The following is a 26,485-nucleotide window of genomic DNA, read 5'->3' as shown; positions in this document are numbered from 1 at the left end:
CTATACCCCTTCCCCACATGAAACCACCATGGTGGGCTTCACAGCTGAACAGATGAGAAGACAGCTGAAATGTCTCAACCCAAGCAAGGCTGCAGGACCGGGTGGTGTCAGTACCAGGGTGCTCAAAGCCTGTGCCCCTCAGTTATGTGGAGTACTTCGCGATGTATTCAACCTGAGCCTGAGGCTCCGGAGAGTTCCTGTACTGTGGAAGACGTCCTGCCTCGTCCCTGTGCCAAAGACGCCACGCCCCAGCGGCCTCAATGACTACAGACCAGTGGCATTGACCTCCCACATCATGAAGACCCTGGAGAGACTAGTTCCGGAGCTGCTCTGGCCTATGGTCAGGCCACACTTAGATCCCCTCCAGTTCGCCTACCAGCCCCAACTAGGAGTTGAGGATGCCATCGTCTACCTGCTGAACCGTGCCTATGCCCACCAGGACAAGCCAGCGAGCACTGTGAGGGTCATGTTTTTTGACTTCTCCAGTGCGTTCAACACCATCCACCCTGCTCTGCTGGGGGAGAAGCTGACAGCGATGCAGGTTGATGCTTCCCTGGTGTCATGGATTCTTGATTACCTGACTGGCAGACCACAGTACGTGTGCTTGCAACACTGTGTGTGTGACAGAGTGATCAGCAGCACTGGGGCTCCACAGGGGACTGTCTTGTCTCCCTTTCTCTTCACGATTTACACCTCGGACTTCAACTACTGCATAGAGTCTTGTCATCTTCAGAAGTTTTCGGATGACTTTGCCATAGTTGGATGCATCAGCAAGGGAGATGAGGCTGAGTACAGGGCTACGGTAGGAAACTTTGTCACATGGTGTGAGCAGAATTATCTGCAGCTTAATGTGAAAAAGACTAAGGAGCTGGTGGTGGACCTGAGGAGAGCTAAGGTACCGGTAACCCCTGTTTCCATCCAGGGGTCAGTGTGGACATGGTGGAGGATTACAAATACCTGGGGATATGAATTGACAATAAACTGGACTGGTCAAAGAACACTGAGGCTGTCTACAAGAAGGGTCAGAGCCGTCTCTATTTCCTGAGGGGACTGAGGTCCTTTAACATCTGCCGGACGATGCTGAGGATGTTCTACGAGTCTGTGGTGACCAGTGCTATCATGTTTGCTGTTGTGTGCTGGGGCAGCAGGCTGAGGGTAGCAGACACAAACAGGATGGAACTGGACTCTCGCGGTGGTGTCTGAAAAGAGGATGCTGTCCAAGTTGCATGCCATCTTGGTCAATGTCTCCCATCCACTACATAATGTACTGGTTGGGCACAGTACATTCAGCCAGAGACTCATTCCACCGAGATGCAACACAGAGCGTCATAGGAAGTTATTCCTGCCTGTGGCCATCAAACTTTACTAATCCTCCCTTGGAGGGTCAGACACCCTGAGCCAATAGGCTGGTCCTGGACTTATTTCATAATTTACTGGCATAATTTACATATTACTATTTAACTATTTATGGTTCTATTACTATTTACCATTTATGGTGCAACTGTAATGAAAACCAATTTCCCCCGGGATCAATAAAGTATGACTATGCCTATGACTATGACCATAGCTAATGTTTGAATACCTAGGGAATCTGAAGTCATGGCACCCAAGATTTGCCATGTTTTCAAAGGACTGCAGAGTAAGTGAGCTCCTGCTTCACTTTCTGTTGTTCAAGTATGCCTTTGAGCGGCTGTGCACTTAAGAAAATTATTTTGAAGGGTTTATTTTTTGTGTCCATGCAACCACCAAAAGCTTTAAATTGGCAGCATAGTTCATTCTGTAGGAAGTCTAATTTGGATGAGCTAAACATTAAACATTGAGAAATAATCCCAGAAAACATGGAATATTGTGACTTTGATTGTTCCTCCGATTTAAAAAATAATTAATTGTTTGCCTTTGTTCAGCTGTTTTGGCCAGTGTGTGCAGATCCAATAGGTATGAACAGATGAAATGCACTTGCAATATTGAGATGATTAAATCCGTAACTGTATCTCCCATTGTACTGGTTTGTGTGTACACCTTTAAAAGTTTCATTTACAGAGCTCTCTTAAGGTCTTTGCAAGGAGTACCCGGTTTGATCTGCCATCGAGCCACATTTCTTTACAATCTCTGCTCTTCGGCAGCGAACTGCATTCAAGTAGACCAGTGTTAGAGGTTCTAAAATTAGTTTGATTAGAAGGTTCTTATGTTCAGAAGTATATCTCAGTGAAGGACCACAATAAACCAAAGAAAAGATGACGGTGGGAAACCTACCACCTCCATTCCCATCTGCCAACAAATTTTATTTTATATTTTTATGTTATATCCTCTTGCTTAATTCAAAATAATTCAATTGTGTAAAGAAGATACTGTTCATGTATATGCAGTTAATGTATGAGTAGAAGTCTAGTTTTGATTTTTCTTCATAGATCTTCGCTTTTATTTAAAAACTGCATAGAATCTGTATCACATTCATTATCTACGCTTACCCAGTTCCATCATATGACAGCTTGACATGTGTATTCTCCAGGTACAAATTTAGTGTCCCACTATATCCCTCCTTCATTTCATAGTAGTAGTAACAGTAATAGTACTGGTATTCCTGCCAATTTCTTGGTTCCACTTCATGCTCAAGTTATCATTCTTTTCATTTACATGTCATGTTTAAATGAAAACCAAGCATTGTTTTTTTGGAATATTGAATTACTCTGCTAGAGGTATATCTAGTCAAATGAATACCCTTTCTCTTGGGGGTTAATATTGCTTTTAGTAATCCTTGACACAGGCTCATTAATTGTGGCAGATTTCATTTCTTGAAGGACATTTTAGTAAATCATATTAGTTATTATGGCAATTTGAAGATTATGATTACCTTTAGTGTTTTTTTTCTTAAATTCAAGACTGTAATTGAATTTAAATCTCCAGGGATTTGAACCCTGGATAAATGACCCAGATCTATGGGTGCCAGTCTGGTACCTCAATCATTACGTCACTCCATTTCTCAGTGGGTGAATTTGTACATGCTTTTGGTAAGACTTACTTTAGGTTTTCACATTTTCAGTGCATTTTGGTAATTGTACAGTGAAAGTAACAGCCCACTGGAACTTTGATGAGCCACTGGGTAAACAGTATTTCTGTTTATAGAGTCATAGAGGAGTACAGCACAGAAACAATCTCGTCCATGCTGAAACCAGTTAAACTGCCTCCTCACATCAACCTGCAATGGGGCCACAGCCCTCTATACCACTACTATCCATGTATCTTTCCAAACTTCTCTTACATGATGAAATCGCGCTCACATGCACCTCTTGTGCCGACAGCTCATTCCACATCTTACAATCCTGTAGGTGAAGAAGATACCCCTCATGTTTCCCTTAAACTTCTCACCCTTCACCCTTAGCCCATGACCTCCAGTTGTAGTCCCACCCAATTTCAAACTTATATGCATTTACCCTATCTATACACTTTGTAATTTTGTACACCTCTATCAAATTTCCTATCAATCTTCTACATTCTAAAGAATACAGTCCTAACCTATTCAATCTTTACGTATAATTCAGGTCCTCCAGACCCAGCAACATCCTTGTATATTTTCACTGTACTCTTTCAACCTTGCTTACATCTTTCCTTTAGGTAGGTGAGCAAAACTGCACACAGTACTGCAAATTAGACCTCACCAACATCTTATACAACTTCAATGTAACATCCCATCTCCTGTACTCATTCACTGATTTATGAAGGTCAATGTGCCATATGGTTTCTTTACAACCCTATCTACCTGTGAATCTACTTTCAATGAATTAGGGACCTGTATATCCAGATCCCTTTGGTTTACCACACTCCTCAGTGGCCTACTGTTCGCTGTGTAAGATCTACTCTGATTGGTCCTTCCAAAGTGCAAAATCTTGCACATGTCTGCATTAAATTCCGTCTGCCAGTTTTCAGCCCATTTTTTCCAGCTGAAACATATCCCTTTTCAAGCCATGATAACCTTCCTCACTGTCCACTACACCCCCAATCTTGGTGTCATCCACAAATTCGCTGATCTCGTTAACCACTTCTCAAATTACTATCTCATCTCGAATGTTGAGTGACTTGACCAGCCTCCCGTGCAGAACCTTGTCAAATGCCTTGCTAAAGTCCATGCAGACAACATCCACTGCCTTGTCTTCAACCACTTTCCTGGTAACTTCCTGAAAGACTCTATAACAAAGGTTAGTCATGACCTACCTTGCACAAAGCCATACTGACTATCCTTAGTCAGTCCATGTTTATCAAAATACTCATATATACAGTCCCTTAGAATATCTTCCAATAACTTTTCAATGAGGAGTTGTTACAGGAGCTGAAGACGTATACCTATTGTTTTAGGAACAGCTTCATCCCCTCCATTCAGATTTCTGAATGGATAATGAGCACCACGCTACCTCACTATCATTTTTTCCCCTTTTATTGCTCTCTTTTTGCACTAGTTATTTAATTCAATTTATATACAGTGCCTATAAAAAGTATTCACGCCTGCCTGGAAAGTTAACATGTTTTATGTTAATGCATGGCTGAGGAGTTGGTGCAGGGAGCAGGGTTTTAGATTTTTGGATCATTGGGATCTCTTCTGGGGAAGGTAAGACCTGTACAGATTGGATGGGTTGCACCTGAACCCGAGGGGGAGCAATATCCTTGCAGGTAGGTTTGCTAGCATGGTTTGGGAGGGTTTAAACTAATTTGCAAGGGGGATGGGACCCGGAGCATTAGAGCAGTGAAAGAAGTGCATGGAGTAAAGCCAGATCTAACATATAGAGAGGCTTTGAGGAAAGAGAAGCAGAATAAACGGTGTAAAGACAGTAAGGTAGAAGGGCTGAAGTGTGTGTACCTCAATGCAAGAAGCATCAGGAACAAAGGTGATGGACTGAGTGCTTGGATACATACATGGAATTATGATGTAGTGGCCATTACAGAGACTTGGCTGGCAACACGGCAGGAATGGATTCTCAATATTCCTGGACTTTGGTGTTTCAAAAGGGATAGAGAGGGTGGAGAAAGGGGAGGAGGGGTGGCATTACTGGTCAGGGATACTATTACACCTACAGAAAGGGTGGGTAATGTAGCAGGATCCTCTTTTGAGCCAGTGTGGGTGGAAGTCAGGAACAGGAAAGGAGCAGTTACTCTACTGGAGGTATTCTATAGGCCTCCTGGTAGCAGCAGATATACAGAGGAGCAGATTGGGAGGCAGATTTTGAAAAGGTGCAAAAATAACAGGGTTGTTATCATGGGTGACTTTAACTTCCCTAATATTGATTGGCACCTGATTAGTTCCAAGGGTTTAGATGGGACAGAGTTTGTTAAGTGTGTCCAGGACGGATTCCTGTCACAGTATGTGGACAGGCTGACCACGGGGAATGCCATACTAAATCTAGGACTAGGTAATGAACCAGGTCAGGTCACAGATCTCTCAGTGGGTGAGCATCTGGGGGACAGTGACCACTGCTCCCTGGCCTTAGCATTATCATGGAAAAGGATAGAATCAGAGAGGACAGGAAAATTTTTAATTGGAGAAGGGCAAATTATGAGGCTATGAGGCTATAACAACTTGCAGGTGTGAATTGCGATGATGTTTTTGCGGGGAAATGTAGTATGGACACGTGGTCGATGTTTAGAGATCTCTTGCAGGATGTCAGGGATAAATTTGTCCCGGTGAGGAAGATAAAGAATGCTAGGGTGAAGGAACCATGGGTGACAAATGAGGTGGAAAATCTAGTCAGGTGGAAGAAGGCAGCATACATGAGGTTTAGGAAGCAAGGATCAGATGGGTCTATTGAGGAATATAGGGAAGCAAGAAAGGAGCTTAAGAAGGGGCTGAGAAGAGCAAGGAGGGGGCATGAGAAGGCCTTGGCGAATAGGGTAAAGGAAAACCCCAAGGCATTCTTCAATTATGTGAAGAACAAAAGGATGACAGGAGTGAAGGTAGGACTGATTAGAGATAAAGGTGGGAAGATGTGCCTGGAGGCTGTGGAAGTGAGCAAGGTCCTCAATGAATACTTCTCTTTGGTATTCACCAGTGAGAGGGAACTTGATGATGATGAGGACAATGTGAGTGAGGCTGATGTTCTGGAGCATGTTGATATTAAGGGAGAAGAGGTGTTGGAGTTGTTAAAATACATTAGGACGGATAAGTCCCCGGGGCCTGACGGAATATTCCCCAGGCTGCTCCACGAGGCAAGGGAAGAGATTGCTGAGCCTCTGGCTAGGATCTTTATTCCTCGTTGTCCACAGGAATAGAAACATAGAAACATAGAAAATAGGTGCAGGAGTAGGCCATTCGGCCCTTCGAGCCTGCACCGCCATATATTATGATCATGGCTGATCATCCAACTCAGAACCCCGCCCCAGCCTTCCCTCCATACCCCCTGACCCCCGTAGCCACAAGGGCCATATCTAACTCCCTCTTAAATATAGCCAATGAACTGGCCTCAACAGATTCCTGTGGCAGAGAATTCCACAGATTCACCACTCTCTGTGTGAAGAAGTTTTTCCTCATCTCGGTCCTAAAAGGCTTCCCCTCTATCCTCAAACGGTGGCCCCTCGTTCTGGACTTCCCCAACATCGGGAACAATCTTCCTGCATCTAGCCTGTCCAATCCCTTTAGGATCTTATACATTTCAATCATATCCCTGCTCAATCTTCTAAATTCCAACGAGTACAAGCCCAGTTCATCCAGTCTTTCTTCATATGAAAGTCCTGCCATCCCAGGAATCAATCTGGTGAACCTTCTTTGTACTCCCTCTATGGCAAAAATGTCTTTCCTCAGATTAGGGGACCAAAACTGCACACAATACTCCAGGTGTGGTCTCACCAAGGCCTTGTACAACTGCAGTAGTACCTCCCTGCTCCTGTACTCGAATCCTCTTGCTATAAATGCCAGCATACCATTCGCCTTTTTCACCGCCTGCTGTACCTGCATGCCCACTTTCAATGACTGGTGTATAATGACACCCAGGTCTCGTTGCACCTCCCCTTTTCCTAATCGGCCACCATTCAGATAATAATCTGTTTTCCTATTTTTGCCACCAAAGTGGATAACTTCACATTTATCCACATTAAGTTGCATCTGCCATGAATTTGCCCACTCACCCAACCTATCCAAGTCACCCTGCATCCTCTTAGCATCCTCTTCACTGCTAACACTGCCACCCAGCTTCGTGTCATCCGCAAACTTGGAGATGCTGCATTTAATTCCCTCATCCAAGTCATTAATATATATTGTAAACAACTGGGGTCCCAGCACTGAGCCTTGCGGTACCCCACTAGTCACCGCCTGCCATTCTGAAAAGGTCCCGTTTATTTCCACTCTTTGCTTCCTGTCTGCTAACCAATTCTCCACCCACATCAATACCTTACCCCCAATACCGTGTGCTTTAAGTTTGCACACTAATCTCCTGTGTGGGACCTTGTCAAAAGCCTTTTGAAAATCCAAATATACCACATCCACTGGTTCTCCCCTATCCACTCTACTAGTTACATCCTCAAAAAATTCTATGAGATTCGTCAGACATGACTTTCCTTTTACAAATCCATGCTGACTTTGTCCGATCATTTCACCGCTTTCCAAATGTGCTGTTATCACATCCTTGATAACTGACTCCAGCAGTTTCCCCACCACCGACGTTAGGCTAACCGGTCTATAATTCCCCGGTTTCTCTCTCCCTCCTTTTTTAAAAAGTGGGGTTACATTAGCCACCCTCCAATCCTCAGGAACTAGCCCAGAATCTAACGAATGGTACCAGAAGATTGGAGGGAGGCGAATGTTGTCCCCTTGTTCAAAAAAGATAGTACGGATAGTCCGGGTAATTATAGACCAGTGAGCCTTACGTCTGTGGTGGGAAAGCTGTTGGAAAAGATTCTTAGAGATAGGATCTCTGGGCATTTAGAGAATCATGGTCTGATCAGGGACAGTTAGCATGGCTTTGTGAAAGGCAGATCATGTCTAACAAGCCTGATAGAGTTCTTTGAGGAGGTAACCAGGCATATAGATGAGGGTAGTGCAGTGGATGTGATCTATATGGATTTTAATAAGGCATTTGACAAGGTTCCACATGGTAGGCTTATTCAGAAAGTCAGAAGGCATGGGATCCAGGGAAGTTTGGCCAGGTGGATTCAGAATTGGCTTGCCTGCAGAAGGCAGAGGGTCGTGGTGGAGGGAGTACATTCAGATTGGAGGATTGTGACTAGTGGTGTCCCACAAGGATCTGTTCTGGGACCTCTACTTTTCGTGATTTTTATTAACGACCTGGATGTGGGGTTAGAGGGATGGGTTGGCAAGTTTGCAGACGACACAAAGGTTGGTGGTGTTGTAGATAGTGTAGAGGATTGTTGAAGATTGCAGAGAGACATTGATAGGATGCAGAAGTGGGCTGAGAAGTGGCAGATGGAGTTTAACCCGGAGAAGTGTGAGGTGGTACACTTTGGAAGGACAAACTCCAAGGCAAAGTACAAAGTAAATGGCAGGATACTTGGTAGTGTGGAGGAGCAGAGGGATCTGGGGGTACATGTCCACAGTTGCCTCACAGGTAGATAGGGTAGTTAAGAAAGCTTGTGGAGTGTTAGCTTTCATAAGTCAAGGGGTAGAGTTAATGAGTTGTGATGTAATGCTGCAGCTCTATAAAACTCTGGTTAGGCTACACTTGGAGTATTGTGTCCATTTCTGGTCACCTCACTATAGGAAGGATGTGGAAGCATTGGAAAGGATACAGAGGAGATTTACCAGGATGCTGCCTGGTTTAGGGAGTATGGATTATGATCAGAGATTAAGGGAGCTAGGGGTATACTCTTTGGAAACAAGGAGGATGAGAGGAGACATGATAGAGGTGTACAAGATATTAGGAGGAACAGATAGAGCAGATAGCCAGTACCTCTTCCCCAGGGCACCTCTGCTCAATACAAGAGGACATGGCTTTAAGGTAAGGGGTGGGAAGTTCAAGGGGTATATTAGAGGAAGGTTTTTTACTCAGAGAGTGGTTGGTGCGTGGAATGCACTGCCTGAGTCAGTGGTGGAGGCAGATACACTAGTGAAGTTTAAGAGACTACTAGACAGGTATATGGAGGAATTTAAGGTGGGGGGTTATATGGGAGTCAGGGTTTGAGGGTCGGCACAACATTGTGGGCCAAAGGGCCTGTACTGTGCTGTACTATTCTATGTTCTATGTTCTATGTTTATTGTTTTACCACATTGAATCACAGTAGTTTTAATTTTTTTTTTGACACTAACCAACAGAAAAAGGCTTGTGTCAAAGTGAAAACAGATTTGTACAGAGTGATATAAATTAATTACAAATAAAAAGCACAAAATAATTGATTGCATAAGTATTCACCACCCGCACCCCCCCCCCCCCCAACTTTATGACAACACACCAAATCATCACTGGTGCTGCCACTTGGTTTTAGAAATCACATAAATAGTTAAACGGAGATCACCTGTGTGCAGTTAAGGTGTTTCAATTGATGGTAATAAAACTACACCAATAGCTAGAAGGTGCAACTGCTGGTGAGTCGGTATCCTGGCAAAAACTGCACCATGAAGATAAAAGAACACTCCAAGCAACTCTATGAAAAGGTTATTGAAAAGTACAGGTTGGGAGATGGATACAAGAAAATTTCCAAGTCACTGAATATCTGTTGGAGTACAGTTAAATCAATCATCAAGGAATGGAAAAGAAAATGACACAGCTGTAAATCTGCCTACAGCACGCTGTCCTCAAAAACTGAGTGACCATGCAAGAAGGGGAATAGTGAGGGACACCACCAAGAACCTCTTGACATCTCTAGAAGAGTTACAGACTTCAGTAGCTGTGATGGGAGAGTCTGTGTATAGAATAACTGTTGCCTGGGTGCTTCACCAGTCGCAGCTTTATGGGAAAATGCAAAGAGACTGCCACTATTGAAAAAACTCACATGAGATCTCAGCTAGAGTTTGCCAGAAGGCATGTGGCAGCCTCTGAAGTCAGCTGGAAGAAGGTTCTATGATCTGATGAAACTAAAATTGAGCTTTTTGGCCATCACACTAGGTGCTATGTTTGGCTTATGAACATTATCAAAAACACATCCTCCCTACTGTGAATCATGGTTGTAGCTGCATCATGCTGTGGGGATGCTTCACTGCAGCAGGTCCTGGAATGCTTGTGAATGTTGATGGTAAAATGAATACAGCAAAATACAGGGAATTCCTGGAGGAAAACCTGATGCAGTTTCAAGAGCACTGTGACTTGGAAGAAGATATATTTTCCAGAAAGACAATGACCCCAAGCATAAAGCCAAAGCTGCACAGGAATGGCTTAAAAACAACAAAATTAATGTCATGGAGTGGCCAGGTCAGTGTCTGGACCTCAATCCAATTGAGAATTTGTGGTTGGACTCGAAAAAGGCATGATCCCCATGTAATATGACAGAGCGTGAGTGGTTTGTAAAGTAGGATGGGAAAAAATTGCAGTGTCCAGATGTGCAAAGCTGATAGAGACCTATCCACACAGACTCAAGGCTGTAATTGCTGCCGAAGGCGCATCTACTAAATACTGACTTGAAGGGGGTGAGTTCTTGTGCAAACATTTATTTTGTTTTATAATTTAGATTACTTAGTAGAGATCTGTTTTCACTTAGACACGAAAGAGATTTTTTTTCTGTTGATTGCTATCAAAAATCCAGACTAAATACACTGTGATTTAATGTTGTAAAACAATAAAACATGAAAACTTGCAGGGGAGGGCGTAAATACTTTTTATAAGCACTGTAGCCCCGTTAGTGTGGTCATGCCTTTCTTATTTCTCAGTTCAACCCATAACACCTCACTAGTCGAGTTCTGCAGTCTGTCCAGATGGAGCACTGCTGCGACATTTTCCCTGACTAGTAACACCACCCCTCCTCCTCTAATCCCTCCTGTCCTTTCACATCCCAAACAATGGAACCTGGGAATATTGAGCTGCCAGTCCTGCCCCTCCTGCAACCAAGTCTTACTAAAGGCTACAACTTTGTATTTCCATGTGTTGATCCATGACCTGAGCTCACCTGCCTTTCCTACAATACTTTTGCATTGAAGTATACACAGCGCAGGAGACTAGTCACATTGTGCTCAACTTTTTGATTCCTGATTTTGTCTGAGGACTTGCCAACATCTGTCTCCACAACTGTTCTGTTCTGACATTCTGGTTCCCATCCCCTGCAACATTATTTAAACCCCACCATGCAGCACGAACAAACCTTCCCGCTAGGATGTTAGTTCCCTCCAGTTCAGGTGCAAACCATCCCTCTGTACAGGTCCCACCTTCCCTGGAAGAGAGCCCAATGATCTAAGAATCTTGTGTCCTCCCTCCTACACCAACTCATTGGCCTTGTATTAAACTATATAATCTTCCTAGTTCTGGCCTCATTAGCACAAGGCAGGGTAGCAATAAGGAGATAACAACCTTGGAGGTATTGCCCTTTAACTTAGCATCTAATTGCTTGAACTCCCTATGTAGAACCTTGTCATTGGTACCTGCATATACTGTGACCTCTGGCTCTTCACCCTCCCACTAAAGAATGCTGAGGATTGATCTGAGATGTCCTGGACCCTAGCACCCAGGAAGTCTCAGTGTCAGAGACTGCCTCTCCCTATGATTTTGCTCTGTTAGGTCACTTCTCTCTCTCTTTCCCCCCCCCCCCCCCCAACAGTATCCAAAGTGATATGCTTGTTATTGAGGGGGATGGCCACAGGGGTACTCTGCACTGGCTCCTTCACCACTTTCCCTTTCCTGACTGTCACCCAGTTCTGCACCTTATATGTCCTCTATATGTCCTATCTATCACCTCTACAGCCTCCCAAATGATCCAGTACATGCAGTTCCAGCTCTAACTCCTTAATGTGGATTATTAGAAGCTGCAGCTGGATGCACTTCTCGCAGTTGTCGTCATCAGGGACTACAACTCCCTACTTTCCCACATCCCACAAGAGGAGAATTCAACTATCCTGCCTGGCATCCCTACTTGTCCTAACTGAGCAAACAGAAAGAAGGGAAGGAAAAAAAGCCTTACCCAAAGCTTTTCCTTTTTGCCTTCTCTGATGGTCCCTCTTAGCTGAAGCCTCAGAAGAGCGAAAACCTTAAGCAGAGAAAGAGAAATAGAGAGGGAAAGAACAAATGGAAAAAAAAGAAAGGAAAAGCAAAAAACACAGTGCTACCTATTTTCAAAGCTGCTTCTGTCTGAAAGAATGTAACTTGACACATTTAATGATTAGCATTTTATTAGTTACTAGTGGTACTATTCGATGATATCTTTATAGGCCACATGCAAAAGCATTCATGAAAAACAAATTAGGTGAGCTAAGGAAGAAATTACATTCTTTTGTGTGAATTTAACAGTGGAGTTGCAAAATTGCTTGCAATTTTGTGGTAATTCTCAATCCTTGAGAAAATGTTCCTTGATGCAATTTGCATTTTAAGGGAGTGTATCATTCCCTAGGCATTATTTTTCAGAACATTGACAGCCAAGGTGTTTTGCATCACGAAACTCATTTATTTTCTGATAACCAGGCGAAGCATCATTTTTGTGTTATGGCTAATGTTCCCACATCAGTATCAAACTGTGGACTGATCAAAACAACCTCTTCACCTGATTGGTGAGTGTATTTGTGTGTCATTAATTATATTTCTGCTCATTTTTAATTTAAATTCAACATCGAAACATAGAAAACCTACAGCACAATACAGGCCCTTTGGCTCACAAAGCTGTGCCAAACATGTCCTTACCTGAGAAATTACCTAGGCTTACCCAGAGCCCTCTATTTTTCTAAGCTCCATGCACCTACCCAGGAGTCTCTTAAAAGACCCTATCGTTACTGCCTCCACCACCGCTGCCAGCAGCCCATTCCACGCACTCACCACTCTGCGTGGGGGGAAAAAAAAACTTACCCCTGACATCTCCTCTGTATCTACTTCCAAACACCTTAAAACTGTGCCCTCTGGTGATAGCCATTTTAGCCCTGGGAAAAAGCCTCTGACTGTCCACACGATCAATGCCTCTCATTATCTTGTATACCTCTATCAGGTCACCTCTCATCCTCCATTGCTCCAAGGAGAAAAGGCTGAGTTCAACATCACACCATAATTTATTTTAGCTCTCTAAATGCAACAATTAATGTCAAATATTCTTGATGGAGAAACAATTTTACAGTATTGGGAGTCTGAAAAATTTCCTGTGACATGCTTTGTGTACAAACTACCAACTTTGAACCAAGAAGCAATGTAAGTTGCAGAACTTCAAGTTAAGACAAGAATTCCAAAAAAAAATCTATTTGTGTAGTTTTCTTTATCATTGCCAACTTTGCTCTCGGTAAATGAAATGTACGGAGAACAGAGCTGGTCTTTGCTGATCATTCTGGTGCTGGTTATGCTATAATTAGCCAACAGACTATACAGAGTGATAGCTAATTGCATTGTTTGTGTCAGCATTTTCAGGACTGAAGAGCAAAATTCCAATAAGGTGGTAGCATGCGCTACCTCCAGCTCCAAGCAAAGATGCAATTGTTCAACAGTTACATTTTTTTAAGCAATTGCGAGACACTGCTTATTATCAAGAACATCAGGTGTACCCCACTTGTGAATTGCTCCATAGCAGAGGAGCTCAATTTTGTGCCACCTGCTAAAGCAAAGCTTTGGAGTCGGTGCAATGAGGCAGTGTGAGGTCTAACAAATGAGACACGTGATTGTCTTTCGTGTTTTTCCTGTGTTTGCGAGACCCCATTGGATTTCCACAGTAGAATACCCCAAGTCCGGTTCACTGGTTCATTAGCAAGATTAGCGGCAGGGGAGCGCCATGGCCTCGACTGTAACATGAACAAGGCTGTTATGCCATGGGGTCATCTGTTGTAGCTACCCAGGGGAGAGACGTCGGACTTTATGTGGGAGAGAGCAGAGATGGGCGGGTGTGCTGGAGTCCATACTGGGTTGGGGGCTGGCCCCTCCCTTTAGTGCTGCTCTCCAGTGTTTGCTCAGTGGAAGACGAGCTGTGTTGTGTTCACCTGAGGCAGTACTAGCATATGAAGATCTGACTGCTGCAGGCATTTTCTTGCCGACAACATCCCTGCACCATAAATCTACAGGATGTGACACTGAGGGATTTGGCCTATATTATATTTTTTGTGTGATTGTATGTCTACTGCTATCTTATATGTGCTATATGTGCCTTGTGCTGTGTATGACTGTTGGTACTATGTTTTGTACCTTGGCCCCAGAGTAACACTTTTGTTTAGCTGTATTCATGGGAATTCATGTATGGTTTAATGACAGTTGAACTTGATCTTGAACAATTTTGACTGGAGGTCTGACGTAAGTGAACTTGCCTCCCTTGTTTCACCTGTGGACTCATTGTTGAACCCAAATGAGTTGAGAGACCAGATACAGTTTGTATCTGCCCTTTAGCTTGACTTCATTTAAGGTCGGTGCAAAACGTATAACCTCTGTCCATCTGAACGGAGTCTCTGATACTCAAGAAGAAGGGAGATGTTAAAGTGGTGAGTGCGTGGAATGGGCTGCTGGTGATGGTGGTGGAGGCGGATATAATAGGGTCTTTTAAGAGACTCCTGGATAGGTATGTGGAGCTTAGAAAAACAGAGGGCTATGGGTAACCCTAGGTAATTTCTGAAGTAAGTACATGTTCAGTACAGCACTGTGGGCTGAAGGGCCTGTATTGTGCTGTAGGTTTTCTATGTTTTTCTATGTTTCTAAAAGTTACTTCATTTTAAGTAATTATTATTTTAGTTAAATTTATCATTTTTAAATTTGAGGATTTGAGTATTTTTCTTGTTGCTTTCAGGAAAAGTTAGAAATTATGAGGAAGGCCTTATGACAGCACAAGCCATCAAAATCTGTGACCAGGACTTTGTATCCTCCTGTCACTGCCAGTGATCTGCTACACCTCATGCAAGGACTGCAGATGCTGGGATTTGTGCAACCATTGAAACCAAGTGTGAATGCAGTAATACTGTGACAGGAAATACAGTGTGATCCAGAACAAAGTACCCTTATGACAACCATGTATTTACAGATCTCTAGTAATAAATAAAGCATCTGGAAATATTGCTCAAAATGAAGTGAAAGTCCAGATGCTGAGCACAGTGGGAAGTTCTGATGCAAGGTATCTGATCTCCTTCCATTCAGGCTGCCTCAGTCTGCTTTCTGCTTTTCATTCAGAGAATACTTTTTGCTTTTTAATTTGATTATATGTTGGAACTGAGGGCAATGAAGTCTATGAAGGATAATGGGTTATATTCAAGTTGTTCATGAAATGAAATAGAAGGTTGTGAGAGTTGTAGAGGCTATGGACTAGGAGCCACATACCTGTTCTTAAGTTGCTTTGTATTCTGTGTGGCACATTTATTATGTTTGTTACAGAAATTAATCATGAGTGGGGGTCATGGAAAAGCGAAGGGAATAAGTAACGTATGCTTTCTTGTGGTAGTTTGTAGCTTGGTACTGGCTGAGGTCACCTCTTTGCTGATCACTTATATCGCTTCAAAATTGTATGTTTGCTAATTACTAATAAAGGATGAAATAAAAGATTTGACTCTTTGGAACAACCATTTCTTTGGAGCTGAGGGTGCATCATATAACAACCCTGTAGCAGTTGCAGACTAGCCCCAATTGTTTTGTTTTGATTTTGGATTAGTTGTGCTGGTACATAAAGGTCAGCAAAACACATATCTGGGTTGTCACAGTATTCTGTCAATGGAAGATAGTTGATGGTAGTAAACTGGCATACAATTTATTTTTCAATCCAATGTTTACTTCAGAAAGCACTTTTATTTTCATCTGAGGTTTGCAAAAGGTTGAGCATATGACCATTAAATTAACTCATCACTGGAATCTGTAGTGCAGTCACTGCATTCTTCCTGTTGTAATTCAGATAGCCAGTTTGTGACAACGTGTACTTAATGTGGGTGCTGTGTGATCTGTCTGTCTATTATCAGCCCTCGTTTCTGTGAATTTGATCATTGATTTTCGGTAAGGTACAATTAGAACAAAAAAAAGTCAGAAAAACGGCATAGGCAGTATCAGATAATCATTTGTAACTTGCTGGATGACACTCAGTGTATCCTGTCTCTGGAAGGCAAGTCCTGATGGCAACATTTTGTTATTATTTTTTGATTTGCTGAATCCTACATGAAATTATCATTTCAAGTGCAGTCTGCAATTTTTCCTGTGAATTCATGTGAAATGTGACTAGTAATATCCAAACTGCTATACCAGTAAATTGTGCACATTTTTTCAAGAGGTCGTGAGATGTGATTCAATTATTTTGGTTACCTGTCACAGTTATATAGAATGATATTTTGGGCTGATATTTGCAGTACTTTAAGACTACTCTACTCAATACATAGGCATCTCATGTTAATGGTTTCAATATCTATCAATAACAGTCTGAATATTGCTCAGTAAAAGACAAAAACAGTAGCTCTATCTTTCTACACATGTGCTTGACTAACCTGAACAGTTCCAGCATTTCTGTTACATTATTCAAACCGTAGGACTTGTTCACATCCTGGATAGGCACACAGCTGTGTTTTCTCCGTCTCATAAACTTTAGCAAAAACATGACTGTTCTTGTGTTACTGCATTTTTTGTACCACAGTGATCTTTTGCTTCCAACAATGGATGTTTATCAGAATAGCTGACTGCATTAAAGCATTTTCATTGCCATGTTTTGCACTTATGTCAAATATCATAGTTTTTTATGCAATAACTATGTACCTGTTGTATCAAGTGGTACAACTGTACATTAGTTTTGGACTATATTCTTGAGCTGAGGCTGGGGTGTCTGTCTGTCTGTATCTTGTTTTACGGTGGTTGGCATCCAGCTTAATGGTGCATTACCGCCACCCTCTGCTCCAGAATGTGCACGAGACATACATTCTAAATCCCTTCACTCACCCTCTCACCCTCTCACCCTCTCACCCTCTCACCCTCTCACCCTCTCACCCTCTCACCCTCTCACCCTCTCACCCTCTCACCCTCTCACCCTCTCACCCTCTCACCCTCTCACCCTCTCACCCTCTCTCTCTCACACACACACACACACACACACACACACACACACACACACACACACACTTCACCCTCCAATCTTTGACCATCCTAGTATCCTATTCCTGTTTATTCATCATATTCTATAAAAAACCCCTGTACCCCTTAAAAACGCTAAAAATACTCGGACTTGTGCTCTCTCACCCATGCCCAGCAACCCTTTTAATGTGAATTCCTGCATCCCCAACTCCCTTAATTTATTTCTCATCATCTCTCTCTGTATCCCATACTTCCTGCAACTCAGAACTACATGGAGGCTGGGGTGGTGTTCCATCTTCATTTATAAATGAGTGTTAAGTGAGTACCTTATTGTCTTTGAAGTGCTTTGTTGCAGATTTACTCGTTAAAGACATTCATTATAACGAGAATCAGCAGTTTATATCCTTCAAATCAGAAACAAAAGATCAAAATCACAGACCATTTAGCTTCAAACGATCTTGCATTTGCAGACTGATTGGTGTGATTAGAACAGATGGTAAACATAGTAGTTCAAAACACACACACACACAACCCCCCCCCCCCTTATTGGATACCTATATGCCCCTTTTTGAATGTTTGAATATTTGAATGAAACAAATGTGTTCTTTTGAAGGGTGCCTGCTTTTGTAATGCAGGAAACTTCCACAAACAGCAATTCGGACATAACCAAAAAAATAGTCCAGAAATCATAAAGCATAACACATTTCTGAAAAAGTATCTAGTGCTTACCTGGCATATATGATGAATAATCTCTTCTCTGGCTTCAAGCTGGGTACACATATCAATTTTAACCAATGTTTTGATGACAAACTCTGCAATCTTCAGTAGGGATGATGCCTGTACATGTCTAGTCTGGTGGTATTTATACATCCAATGTCAACTGCACCACGCCAATGGGTTTTGGGACTGCCTAGTAAAGGAAGCTATTGAAATAAAACTAGAGAAAAACATTTTTTACAAAGATGAAGGTCTCATTCTAAGTAAGAACTGGAATTTGATTGTAAACAAGGTGGGACAGTGGGAACCTGATTGGATCAGGACCAACCAATCAGGAATGATGGACGATGGGGGTGTAAATACCACCAAGACTAAACATGCCTAGGCATCGTCCCTGATGAGCATGCAGTTTGTCACCAAAAGGTCAGTTAAAATCAATACCTGTTCCTGGCTGGAAGCCCAAGAAGAGGTCATTCATAACACTTTTTTTCAAAATTATGCATCACCCAATTAATTGAACCCAAAGCAAAATGTGAAAATGACTATTTTATATCAATATCAGTTACTCATGGGATGGGCACATTCCCCACTAAATGCTGCTTTTGAAGATTACTTCCCACTGCCAAGCATCAGCACAAGTGGATATAGGGAATTAAAATTGACTAACGTCTGGACAGCGTACAGGAAGGAGGACTGCAAAGTCTTGGGGATTTGGACCAAGCTGTTATTTGTTTTATTTAATCTTCAGGTTCTGAGCCTCACAGGCAAGACCAGCATTCATTGCCCATACTTGAATGCCCTTGTGAAAGTAATGTTGGGAATCTTGTTTCAATATCTGCAATGAAAGGACTGTCACAATGCTGTATGGCTGGGAGTTCAACAACTTAGACCAGGGGTTTCCAACCTGGACTCCACAGACTTCTTGCTAAATGGTATTGGTCTATGGCATAAAAACGGCTGGGGACCCTGATTTAGATTGTATATTACAATTTGGATTTAATAAAGAAAGAACATCAACACACAGTGTAACCAAACCAGGAAAAATTTGTTCAAGCAAAATGAGAATTACCTTAAGAGGTTGTTGTTGTGGTACCACTCTGCCTTATTTTCAATCTCCCTTCTAAATGCTGATTCATCACTATGTTTGATTCGGCCAATGACAGTGGTGTTGTCAGAAAACTTAACTCTGGCATTAGGCCTATGCTTATCCACAGTGTCATAAGTGTAGAGTGAATAGAGCAGGGGGCTAAACATAGGGCCTTCTGGGGCATCTGTGCTGATGGAGATTGTGGAGGAGATGTTGCTAACAATTCGAATAGACTGGAGTCTGCAAATGAGGAAATCAAGGAACCAATTGCATAAGGAGGTATTGAGGCCAAGAGTCTGAAGCTTATTGATTAGTTTTGAGTGGAATGGTAGCATTGATCGAGCAGTTGTCGATAAACAGCACCCTGATGTATGCATCTTTGTCGTCCAGATGTTCCAGGGTTGAGAAAAGGACTAATGAAATGGCATTTGCCATGGGCCTGTTGGGCGGGTAGGCTAATTGATGTGGTTCCATGTCGCTTCTCTCAGGTAGGAGTTGATATGCCTCATCACCATCCTCTCAAAACACTTCATCACTGTGGATGTAAGTGATACTGGACGATAGTCATTGAGGAAGGTTACCATGCCCTGCTGTCACCTACACCTGTATAACTGAAGCCTGCTTGAAGCAGCTGTGTACCTCAGACCTCCAAAGCAAGAGCTTAAGGATCGCAGTGACCACTGCAGCCCGATGATCAGCACAGGTCTTTAGTACTTGGCCAGTTCCCCCATCTGGACAAAATACTTTCCATGGTTTCCCCCTCCTGAAGGATTCTCTCACGTTGGCTTCAGAGACTCAACTTGCAGGGTCATTGGAGGCTGTGGAAGCTTGTGATGGTCTGTCCATGTTTTGATGGTCAAATTGAGCATAGAAGGCATTGAACTCATCTGGAAACAAAAGCTCTGTTGTCAAGGACAGTATATCGCTTGATTTCATTTTGTAAGAGGTGATAACACTTGAGCCCTGCCACATCCACCAAGCATCCTTCATTCGTTCAAGTTTGGTCTGGAATTACTACTTCACACGTGAAATGGCTTTCCGGAGATGCCACAGAAAATCCTTCCAGTTTTTGAGTGAGGTAATGTCCTTTCTGACTGGATGGGTCATATTTTCATTTAAGGCCAGCTGAGCAGACTTTGAAAATTTTTCTGAGCTTCAGTGCAGGGTTTCAGTCCAAAATGACAACTCCTCTCCCCCACCCCCAAAGTTTGTTGTACATTCTCTCTATTCATTATATCCTAATCTAAACCACCCTAGTAATCAGTTCAGTGAAGTATATGATGATGCAGAAAAGCCACAATGCAGGTTTATTTCTGTCTCCATATTAGCCTGCAAAACACATGCAAAGTACATTTAATTGGCATTTTGATGGGTGCCAATTATTTCCAGTGAGGTACATTTCAAGGATTTCTTCAAAATTTGGATAAGCTCTGCTAAATGCCAGCAGGTCTAGGATTTCACTGTTCAAATTTCAAAGTCAATTTATTGTCAAATATATTCAACCATGAGGCTCTTGAACTAAAGTAGAAAATTTCACTCACCTCCTTACTGGATTGATTCCACAAGCTACCGGCTCACTTTCAAGGACTCTACAATTTATATTCTCAATATTTTATTTATTCATTATTTATATATATATATATTCATATATGTGTGTGTGTGTATATATGTGTGTGTGTGTATGTATATATATTTTATATATATATATATATATAATATCACCATACCCAATGCTGAGATTCATTTTTTCTTGTGGTCATTCACAGTAGATGCAAATAGACACAACAGAAACTACACACAAACAACCAAAGTGCAAAACACACCAAACTGTCCAAATGCAAAAAGAAAAACAAATAATAATGAATAAATAAAATATTGAGAACATAAATTGTAGTGTACTTGAAAGTGAGTCGGTAGCTTGTGGAATCAATCCAGTGAGGAGGTGAGTGAAATTTTCTACTTTAGTTCAAGAGCCTCATGGTTGAAGGGTAGTGATGGTTCCTGAACCTGATGGTGTGGGACGTAAGGCTCCTGAACCTCATTCCTGATTTCTTTACATATACGATCAAATATGGAACTTGATTGATAGAACGTGAGATTTCCCAGAATTTCCATTGAGGAATAGGCTCCTAGATCTTGTAACAAGCATACAATAAGTCAGGTACAAGATCCCTTTTGCTCCTGAGTTGTACAGAAGTGCAGCGGTTAGTGTGATGCTTTACAGCACCAGCAATCAGAAGATCAAAGTTCAATTCCCATTGCTGTCTGTCAGAACTTTCTACATTCTCCCTGTGACGATGTGGACTTCCTCCAGGTGCTCCATTTCCCTCCACATTCCAAAATTAGATGTACGGGCTGGGGTTAGTAAGTTGTGGGCATGCTGGGTCTTGGTGCTGTAAGAATAGCAACTCTTGTGGCCTACCCTGGCCCATCTGAAAAAGTCACTAAATATTTTGATGTTCATGCAATAAAGCTAATATTTAATCTATCTTTAATTTAATTTATTTTAAAAGATTTAGGATGTGCTCAATACTTAATTATTTATGCATTTAATGTACTTTGGTTAATTAGATTTTTTTTTATAAAATATGTATTCCATTCTTGTTATTTTTACAATGACATGGGTAGGATGACAATGTTCTGCATAGGGAGTTCAGGGAGTTAGATGCTAAGCTAAAGGACAGGATCTCCAAGGTTGTTATTTCAGGATTGCTACCCATGCCACGTGCTAAGAAGCCAGAACTAGAAAGATTATACAGTTTAATATGTAGCTAAGGAATCGGTGTAGGATGGAGGACAGAAGACTTTTGGATAATTGAGTTCCCTTCCAGGGAAGGTGGGACCTGTACAGAAGGGACAGTTTGCACCTGAACTGGAGGGGGACTACTATCCTAGTGGGAAATTGTGTTAATGCTGCACAGTGGGGTTTAAACTAGAGTTGCAGGGGAATGGGAACCAGAATGGCAAAACAGTTAGTGGCAAGGTTGTGGAGGCAGATGTTGGTAAGACCTCAGACAAAGTCAGGAATCAAAAAGTTGAGCATCTTGCAACTAGTGTCCTCAGCTGCATGTATTTCAATGCAAGAAGTATCATAGGAAAGGCTGATAATAGTGCTGAAGATGAGGTAGCTGGTTTACAAACAGAGGCAATATGTAGTGATGAGAGGCTGTTGATAGGGCAAAATTGCAGTCAATAGGACAAGTTGCAACATAAAAGATGGATAAAATTGAAAAGGGTGAATATAGGACTGTTATAATTGAATACGCGCAGTATGAGGAATAAGGTAGATGAACTTTCAGCACAGTTGCAGATTGGCAGGTATGATGTGGGCATCACTGAATCATGGCTGAAAGAAGATATAGCTGGGAGCTTAATGTCCAAGGATTGTATTGAATGGACAGGCAGGAAGGCAAAAGGGGTGGTGTTGCTCTGTTGGTAAAAAATGAGATCAAATCATTAGAAAGATGTGACATACAGTCAGAAGGTGTTGAATCATTGTGGATAGAGCAAAGGAACTGCAAGGGAAAAATGATCCTGATGGGAGTTGTATACAGACCCACAGAAGTCATAAGGATCTAGCCTACAAATTACAATGGGAGATAGAAAATGCATGCCAGAAGTGGCAATGTTACAATAGTCATGGGGCACTTCAATATGCAGGTAGATTGGGAAAATCAGGTTGGGGCTGGAATCCAGGAGGAGAATTTCTAGATTTCCCTACAAGATGGCTTTTTAGAGCAGTTCATGGTTCAGCCCATGAGGGAATTCTGGATTAGGTGTTGTGCAATGAACCAGAATTGATTAAAGAGTTTAAGGTAAAAGAACCCTTGGAGCAAGTGATCATAATATGACCAAATTCACCTTGAAATTTGAGAAGAAGAAGCAAAAGTCAGATATATCAGTACTACAGTGGAATAAAAGGAATTACAGAGGTATGAGGAGATAGCCAGAATTAATTGGAAAAGAAAACTGGCAGGGATGATGGCATAGCAGCAATGGTTGGAATTTCTGGAAGCAATTCTGAATCCATAGAAGTATTCTAGAGGAAAGATGACCATGGCTGACAAGAGAAGTGAAGGCCAACATAAAAACAAACCAGAGGACATATAATAGAACAAAATTAGTGGGAAGTTAGAGGTTTAGGAGGCTTATAAAAACCACCAGAAGGCAAGCAAAAAGTCATTAAGAAGGCAATGAAGTATACAAATATATGCTAGCCAATCATATTAAAGAGAATACCAAAAGTTTCTTCAGATACATGAAGTGTAAAAGAGAGGCAGGAGTGGATATTGGACCACTGGATTACAGTGCTGGAGTGGTAGTAATGGGGGACAACAAAATGGTAGATGAACTGAATAAGTATTTTGCATCAGTCTTCTCTGTGGAAGACACTAGCAGTATGGTGGGAGTTACAGATGTCTGGGGTCTTTAAGTGTGTGAAGTTACCATAAATATCGAAGGTTCCAGAGGTCTGAAGGAAGATAAGTCACATGGACCAGATGGTGTACACCACAGTGTTCTGAAAGAGGTGGCTGAAGGGATAGTGGAGCCATTAGAAAATCATTGTTCAAGAATCACTAGGTTCTGGAGTGGTTCTTGAAGACTGGATAATTGCAAATGTCACTCCACTCTTCAAGAAGGGAGAGAGGCAGAAGTAAGGAAACTATGGGCTAATCAGTCTGACTTTAGTGGTTGGGAAGATGTTGGAGTCGATTATAAAGGATATAGTTGTCGGGTATTTGGAGACACATGATAAAATAGGCCATAGTCAGCATGACTTCCTCAAGGTAAGATATTGTCTGACAAGTCTATTGGAAAATTCTTTGAAGAAATAACAAACAGGATAGACAAAAGTTGTGTACTTGGATTTACAGAAGGCCTTTGACAAGGTGCCACACACGAGGCTGCTCTACAACCTACCAGCTCATGGTATTACAAGAAAGATTCGAGCATAAATCAAGCAGTAGCTGATTGGCAGGAGACAAAGAGTGGAAATAAAGAGAGGCTTTTCTTGTTGCCTGCCTAGTGGTGTTCCACAGGGGTCTGTGTTGGGACCAATTTTTTACGTTATATGTTAACAATTTGGATGATGGAATTGGTGGCTTTGTTGCAAAGTTGGTAGATAATGAGTGGAGGATGGAGGGACAAGTAGAGAGGCTACAGAAGGACTTGGATTGAGAGAATGGGAAAGAAATGGCAGATAGAATACAGTGTTGGGAAGTGTATGGTGATGCACTTTTGTAGAAGAAATGAAAGGGTTGACTATTTTCTAAATGGAGAGAAAATGCAAAAACAAGATGCAAAGGGACTTGGGAGGCCTTGTGCAGGATTCCCTAAAGGTTAATTTGCAGTTCAGTCTGTGGTGAGGAAGACAAATGAAATGTCAGAATTCATTCCAAGAGGATTAGGATATAAAAGCAAAGCTATACAGTGGCGTGCAAAAGTTTGGGCACCACTGGTCAAAATTTCTGTTACTGTGAATAGCTAAGCGAGTAAAAGATGAACTGATTTCCAAAAGGCATGAAGTTAAAGATGACGCATTTCTTTAATATTTTAAGCCAGAAAACTTTTTTTATTTCCATCTTTTACAGTTTCAAAATAACAAAAAAGGAAACGGGCCCAAAGCAAATGTTTGGGCACCCTGTGTGGCAGTACTTAGTAACACTCCCTTTGATAAGTATCACAGCTTGTAAACACTTTTTGTAGCCGGCTAAGAGTCTTTCAATTCTTGTTTGGGGGATTTTCGCCCATTCTTCCTTGCAAAAGGCTACTAGTTCTGTGAGATTCTTGGGCCATCTTGCATACACTGCTCTTTAGAAGTCTATCCACAGATTCTCGATGATGTTTAGGTCAGGGGACTGTGAGGGCTATGGCAAAAGCCAAGAAGTTCTATTTTAACCTCATCAGTCCACAGGACTTGTTTCTAAAATGCATTAGGCTTTCTTAGATGTTCCTTTAAACCTTTTGAATAGAACTTTTTGCCCGCAATGAGCAAAGGTATGTTTAGAGAAAAAAGGGTACAGAATTTCATGAAAAGAACCTCTCTCCAACTATTAAGCATAGGGGTGGATCGATCATGCTTTGGGCTTGTGCTGCAGCCAGTGGCACGGGGAACATTTACTGGTAGAGGGAAGAATGAATTCAGTTGAATACCAGCAAATTCTGGAAGCAAACATCACACCATCTGTGTGTGTGTGTGTGTGTGTGTGTATATATATATATATATAAAAAAAAAAGCTGAAGGTGAAAAGAGGATGGCTTCTACAACAGGATAATGAACTTAAACACACCTCAAAATCCACAATGGACTACCTCAACAGCCGCCAGCTGAGGGTTTTGCCATGGCCCTCACAATCCCCTGACCTAAACATCATCAAGAATCTGTGGATAGACCTCAAAAGAGCAGTGCATGCAAAACGGCCCAAGAATATGACAGAACTAGAAGCCTTTTGCAAGGAAGAATGGGCAAAAATCCCCCAAACAGGAATTGTAAGACTCTCAGTTGGCTACAAAAAGCATTTACAAGCTGTAATACTTGCCAAATGGGGTGTTACTAAGTACTGCCATGCAGGGTGCCCAAATGTTTGCTTGGGCCCTTTTCCTTTTTTTGTTATTTTGAAACTATAAAAGATGGAAATAAAAGTTTTCTTGCTTAAAGTATTAAAGAAATGTGTCATCTTTAACTTTATGCTTTTTGGAAATCAGTTCATCTTTTCCTCGCTTAGCTATTCACAGTAATGGAAATTTTGACCACGGGTGCCCAAACTGTTGCATGTCACTGGAATGTTGACACTTTATAAAGCACTGGTGATGCCTCACTTGGAGTACTGTGAGCAGTTTTGGACCCCTTGTCTTTGAAAGAATGTGCTGAAACTGGAGAGGGTTCAAAGGAGGTTCACAAAAATGATTGTAGGATTAAATGGCTCATCATTTGAAGAATATTTAATGGATCTGGGCCTTTATTATCTGGAATTCAGCAGAATGAAACATATTGAACGGTAAAAGGCCTTGATAGAGTCGATGTGGAGAAGATCTTCCCTATTGTGGAAGAGTCTAAGACCAGAGGACACAGCCTCAGAATAGAGTGGTGTCCTTTGAGAATGGAGATGAGTTGGGACGACTTTAGCCAGAGGGTGGTGAATTGGTGGGATTCTTTGCCACAGGCAGTTGTGGAGGACAAGTCTTTATGCATATTTAAAGTGAGGTTGATAGATTCTTGATTGGTCAGGGTATGAAGGAATATGGGGAGAAGGCAGGAGATTGGAGCTGAGGGGAAATTTTGATCAGCCATGATAAAAGAGCAGAGCAGACTTGATGGGCTAAATGGCCCAATTCTGCTCCAAATCTTATGGTCTTAAAGTCTTATCTCTCAGAGACATTTAACGCATCCTTTTAATTCTGATGGCTGGTAATTCGAGGATAGGGTTGTTCTATCTGTCAAAGCAATCAGGGATGTTTTAAGGTAGAGCATTTCCTTTGTATTGATGCATACCCCAAAGCTGTCTTCAGGGCATAAGGCCATCACGGCAAGGCTGGTATATGTAGCCTTGCTGTAGACAATGACCCAATGTCAGTAAATTCTGGCTGCTTGTGCCTTGATTTTAAACTTCTATTGTGAGTT

General features: G+C 42.0%; 1 protein-coding gene across 2 annotated transcripts in view; it reads left to right on the top strand.

Moving 5' to 3' along the window:
- The window catches only part of cntnap2a (contactin associated protein 2a), a 1,898,214-nt gene that overhangs the window by 739,029 nt on the left and 1,132,700 nt on the right, over positions 1-26,485 (top strand). The gene's annotated exons all lie outside the window — the stretch shown is intronic.

The sequence above is a fragment of the Mobula hypostoma genome, chromosome 3, assembly GCF_963921235.1.
Source record: "Mobula hypostoma chromosome 3, sMobHyp1.1, whole genome shotgun sequence".
Classification (NCBI taxonomy): domain Eukaryota; kingdom Metazoa; phylum Chordata; class Chondrichthyes; order Myliobatiformes; family Myliobatidae; genus Mobula; species Mobula hypostoma.
Note: the sequence above shows the minus strand (reverse complement) of the source record. Positions and strands in the feature narration are given on the sequence as shown.